This window comes from Rhinolophus hipposideros, assembly GCF_964194185.1.
Source record: "Rhinolophus hipposideros genome assembly, chromosome: 3".
In the NCBI taxonomy this organism is placed as follows: Eukaryota; Metazoa; Chordata; class Mammalia; order Chiroptera; family Rhinolophidae; genus Rhinolophus; species Rhinolophus hipposideros.
The window spans coordinates 105,818,485-105,824,484 of record NC_138049.1 but is presented as its reverse complement, the minus strand read 5'-3'; the positions used below and the strand labels follow the sequence as shown (position 1 = coordinate 105,824,484).

The following is a 6,000-nucleotide window of genomic DNA, read 5'->3' as shown; positions in this document are numbered from 1 at the left end:
GAGCTCTGTGCCAGGAAGCAGGGACAAAGACAAAATATTTCCTATTATAGCTCAGGTCTTTGCCCACAGATCCCTTATGGGAAAAGAATCATAACAGTTAAAAGATGCTGACATATCACTAGAGTCCCTTTCAGCCATTAACAATTAGTTCAGTCCATTCGTTAAGTATGAAAATGTCTCCCAGGCTGAGGCCACTCAGGTTTTCAGGCTCCATTCATCTTGTCAGATTCCAAAAGCAGAAGTGGTCTCAGCTGTACACGGCTTCACCCTTTCGGGCTTTGCTATAACTGAGCTGGAGACAGTCCCATCTCTTGCTCACACCTCCTTTGAGTGCTAATGTGATACTCGATTCCCCTCAGTACATAACCCGTTTACTCATTCCTTTACCCGCAGCTACTATTCCCCATTCTCTCCATTGATACCAAACGTTTCCACCTTTTCTCTCCATTGATACCAAACGTTTCCACCTTTGGAAGGGACGTTAGCTTCGGGGACTGTGCTGCTCTAGACGGCAGGCAGCGATACCTGTCTAGCACGTGCGTCCCCTCTGTCCACTCCATCCACAGGGGACGGTCACAGTGCAGGACGAGTGGGCTCACTGAGCACAGGCCGTACAGCTGCGGTCACTGTCAGCCCCTGGGGATCCTGACAGGAGTGACAATATAGTTAGTGTCGTGCTCAGCAGTTAGTCCTGTTTCTGGCACTTGTGGTGGCAGCCCTGTCCAGAGACCAGGGCACCAGGTGGGAAGAAAGAAAGTTGAGGTGACATATAGTCACACCACCGTCCCCCCACTTGGGAAGAATTGTAGTCATACCAGCTCCCCAAGCTCTACTCAGATCCACCAGGGAAAAGAGGAAACCATCCATGGGGACACTCCCGTAGCCCCTCAGGTGGGGTGTGAGCACGCATGCATTAAGGGGTGTCAGCCAGCCCTTCGTGCCTGTCCCCTCCACCCCATTTTAGACAGCCAATATTTCCGTTGTCCATCAGTGCTCTACCAAACCATTACTACACGGAGGAGGTCTCTCTGGCCTCGTCGGACATTATGGGCTGTAAGTGTGTTCCTAGGTCTGAAGAAATGAGACTCGGCATCCAGACTGGTGAATGTCTTCTGTTCTGGTCCTTTTCTAGCACTCTGAGCCTTGGCATGGACCACCCGGTAAGCCAAGCCCAGTCCAGGGGCAGCGGCTACTCTGTTAAGACCCATTCCAGCCGCCGCCCTGCGGCTGCGGCTTCCGTGTGACTTGTCGGCCTCGAAGGCCTTCCCTCCAGGGCATCTGTGAAACAGCCATCTGCGGTCTCTCTCGTTGTCACACAGAGCAGTTCTTCTTGGGACTTTGTGCCTCAGCAGATGCAAGAGGAATATGTCTAGACTCAGCCCCTCTCTGCTTTGCAGCAGCCCACCAATGTCCTGTATTTCAGGAGCCTGGGGAAAGAGGCTCCCTGCCATGTGCATACCCTCCCTGAATCCATTCTCCTGGCAGCACGACCCTGTATAAACCATCCCTAGGTTTTCATGGAACACTTCCAGGCACTGTCCTCAACACTAGAGTGTGTCGCCAACATTATCCAGGACATCACGTGTATTTCAGGTGTCAAGATTATTTCATAGGGTAATTTCAATTAATGTCCAGTAGCAGCTAGTGACTGCCCCTTGAATGGAAATTCTCTAGTTCAAAGTTCCCATAGTCACCACTGAGCGTCTCAGAGGCCATGAGGTCCCGTGGCTGCTCCACTCAGGCTGTCGTACAGAGAATGTGTCTGTACCAGCCCTGCAGCTTCCGTTCCATGCTCTTTGGGTTCCATTTAGCACGTCCAAGTAATGTTCCTTACAGGGTGCCTTTGCACGTCTCTGTCTTGCGACACTAGGTAGGGACAGTGTTCCCCCGTCAGACATAATATCCATTCCATAACACACTCAGGTACAGGAGACACAAGCTCATCACTAAAACCTGCAAAACTGTCCCATTTCCATCGTCATCTTCACCCGAATCCTATCAGCTCTTATGTTTCTATATTATCTCAATCTAATTGTGCCCATGTTAGGGCTTCACTAACGGGTTTGGTACAACAGACTTGGGGTTCCCATGTAAAGCAGCCAGTGAAGACCATTACACCCCCTCTTCTCCAACCCTAGACCATTCACCCACACTTGAGTCCCCACAGGGGGTCGAGTAAACTCTGGCTCTTAGTCAATCTTTATCCTGATTAATGTGCCTGACTATTGTCCCAAGTGGTTGCAGATCAGGTTTCTCATTCCAGGCTTTGCTGTTCTGCTTTTCAAATTTCTTCACACTGGGGTAAACAGTGCCATCTTGTTTGGGGGCACTTTAATTCTTTTTTTTCTTTTTTTTCTTTTTAAGGAGGGCACAGCTCACAGTGGCCCATGCATGGATCGAATTGGAAACCTTGGTGTTATCAGCACCACGCTCTACCAAATGAGCTAACCAACCACGCCAGGGCCCTTTAATTTTGAAGGAACAAGAAGGATTCCCTCTTTACTCCAGCTACCCTTCAATAATGCTGCATTAAGACCTTTGTTTTAACTTCATCAATGTTTGTTTTATTCTTCCCATATCTTTCAGCAAGCAAGCAAGCACAAAGCTGTTGAGTTAGAAAAGCAAATAGTACCTTTCAGGGAAGGAATGGTGATGCCTCCGCCTTTCTTGTTTCAGGAAAAGCATAGATAGCTTTAAAGACAATTAAGGGAAACCTGACCTAGATATCCAAAAAATCAAGAGATTAGAACTTTATCATTATTTCTCCAGGCTAGTCCCTCGGGGATACACTGGGATATGGGGACTGTCCCCACATGGACTTCTATATCCCCGGGCGGTGTAACTGGAAGTTTTACCTTCTGACCCCTGAACTCATTTGACCCAAGCCCCCACCCCCTGCCCACAGTCACTTCTCTGTGTCTCTGAGGTGTCTTTGTTTTTCCTTTAGATTATTCAGATAAGTGAGACCGCGAGGTATTTGTCTTTCTCTCCTGATATTTTGCTCAGCATGATACCCTCTAGGTCCATCCATTTTGCAAATGGAAAGATTTCTTTTTTATGGCTATAAAAAATAAATAACATTCCTGTGTGTGTGTGTGTGTGTGTGTGTGTGTGTCACATTTTCCTTAACCACTCACCCACTAATGGACTTAGGTTGTTTTGATATCAACTATTGTAAATAGTGCTGCAAGGAACATGGGGTGCATATGTCTTTTTGGATTGGTTGGTATTTTTTCCAGATAAATACCCACAAGTGGAATTCGGTCATATGGTAGTTCTAGTTTTAGTTTGTTGAGCAACCTCCACACTGTTTTCCATAGTGGCTATACCAATTTACATTTTTACCAGTGGTGCACACATGTTCCCTTTTTTCCATATCCTTGCCAACACTTGTTATTTCAGGTATTTTTTTATAATAACCATTCTAGAAAGTGTGAGATGCTAGGTACTTGTGGTTTTAATTGGCATTTCCCTGATCCTTGGTGATGTTTATCATCTTTTCATGTTCCTGATGGTCATATGTATGTCTTCTTTGGAAAAATGTCAGATGATTTTTCTGCATCTGTCGTAATCATACAATATTTATCCTTCATTTTGTTTATGTGGTGTATCATGTTGATCTATTTGCAGATATTGAACCATCCTTGTATCCCTGGAATGAATCCCACTTGACCATGGTGTAAGATCCTTTGAATATACTGTTGAATTTGGATTGCTAATATTGTATTGAGAATTTTTACATCTATCTTCATCAGGGATATTGGCCTATGATTTTCTTTACTTGTGGTGTCCTTGTCTGGTTTTGGTATCAGGGTCAGATGTTTTCATTGCTGCTTGGACTCCACAGTCCTCATTGTAACCACACCCACCTTGACTTGGGCAGGTGTGTGCCACCACTTGGTCCCTGACACCCCAGGATTCAGCTACTCCCATTGCATTTATATTTCCCAATTCAGTGAATGCAGTTCCCGTCTGCATAGAAGGGTGATCACAAAGCTTGAGCAGCTCCCTCATGAATTTATTTTTCACAGTATTAGTGAACGGTGTGTCTACTGGACCCTCCCAGTTCGGTGAGCATGTCTTAAATAAAAATCTACTCTAACATTCCAATCTCTGTAAATATTTGAATCCCTTCCTCTACATTAAACTAAAGCTGGTCTGGCGTTTTCAAGTCAATGACCATAGGCCATCTTTTGGCCCATATTTCAATGAACCAACCAACCAATCACACAATCTGTTCAAGTTCTTTCTGACCCCCCAATCTGAAACATTAAATGCAGAATCTCTACTTAATAAGCCCATATCAAGAAATCCAGCTTCATTTCCTTCCACCATTATTTCCTGTTCATTCCCATACATATTCCCTGGATTTTTGTCTGCATAAATTAGAACAATCAAGTAGTTCTTTTGGAGTGTAGTACACCCCTTTATGGACCACACTTTGAATCCCACCAAATATAAATGCAGGTAGGAATTTAGAGGGAAAACTTGCTTTTATTTTGAGGGTATTTGTCAAATTTGGAAAACCGTACTTAGTTTCTCAGACTGACACATTCTAGTATAAGAGATGATGCCCAGAGCTTGTTCACATGGAGAGTCTACTAGGACACACTCCCGTTTCTCCAAAACCTGGGCAACCTAAGATTCATATCCTTAGAGTAAGTGTGAAACAAAAGAAACTCTATCACATTCCCTATACCACCCAGGCTTTTCCAGAGAGACAGAACCAACAGGGTGTGTGTGTGTGTGTGTGTGTGTGTGTGTGTGTGTGTGTGTGTGTGTTTTGTATGTGTGTGTATCTGTGTTAGAAAGATTTAAGGAATTGATGCACATAATTTTGAAGACTTGCAAGTCCATAATTTTCAGTATGGGTGGGCAGGCTAAAGACCCAGGGATGGCCATTGCTGCAGTTCCGATCAGAAAGCTGACTGGATGGAGACCAGGAAGAGCCAACATTGCAGTTAAAGTGGGAGATCCATCTGCTGCAGAATTCTCTCTTACTCAGGGGAGGGTGTGTTTTTATCTATTCAGGACTTCAACTGAGTAGATAAAGGCCCCCACATTATGGATGGAGGGCGGTCTGTTTTACATAAAGTCCCACAACTTACATGTTAATCTCATCCAAAAAATGCCCTCACAGAAATACTCAGAATATTGTCTGACCAAATTTCTGAATGCTGTTGTCCAGCCAAACTGACACATAAAATTAATCATCACATCCTTCAATACAAGAATATTCTAAGGAAAAATCCCTTTGACCTCATAAGACAAGGAGCAACAGCTATTTCTGAGAATTTGTAACCAACTACCAGATAGCCCTCCTGTAATTTGTTTCCCCAAATCACTTTATTATGTGGGAAAAAATTATTTGTATTTGCTCAAAATCAGAGAAGAGAAAAATATGAAAATCAGCAAGAGGAAAAAGAACACTTTATAGGAATAATGATAAGGATAATAGCAGCTTTTACATTGGAAACAATGCAAATGAGATGACCAATGGGCAATATTTTTAATGTACTGAAAGGAAGATGCAGTCAAACTAGAATTTTATTCCCAACAAAAATATTTTTCTAAAATTAGGGCATTTCCAATATTCAAAGGGTTAAAAAATTAATTACCAGAAGACTGGCATTATAAGTACGTGTTTAAGTCTTCAGGTGAAAAGAAACTGATACTGGATGGAAATATGTCAAAAGAGTACCAGAAATGGCAACCACATGGGCTGATATGAAAGTTTTTTTTTTTACTATATAAATATCTTTCTAGGACAATTATAGTGACTTCACCGAAACTCCCAAAACCTATCCCTCCAGTGTCACGTCCTGCACGACAAGAGCTTGTGGGGAGCGTGAAGGGCAGCACAGGGTTAAGAAAGACAACACTTGAGGATAAGTACAAGCGGGGCTAAGGGTCTCAAGCCTCAAAAGGACTGAGAGCCTGAATCAGGCCAACGCATAACTTTTATTAGTTAAGTGAGGAAGTTTGTCAATCTCAAGATCT

The 6,000-nt window shown here is 43.7% G+C and overlaps 1 pseudogene across 1 annotated transcript in view; it reads left to right on the top strand.

Annotated features, from left to right (window-relative positions):
• Window positions 1-1,148: 1,148 nt before the first annotated feature.
• Window positions 1,149-6,000, top strand: part of LOC308494701 — a 43,519-nt pseudogene continuing 38,667 nt past the window's right edge. The window contains exon 1 of the transcript in view: window positions 1,149-1,160. The product of the transcript in view is annotated as an uncharacterized misc_RNA (transcript). The remainder of the gene's footprint in view (window positions 1,161-6,000) is intronic.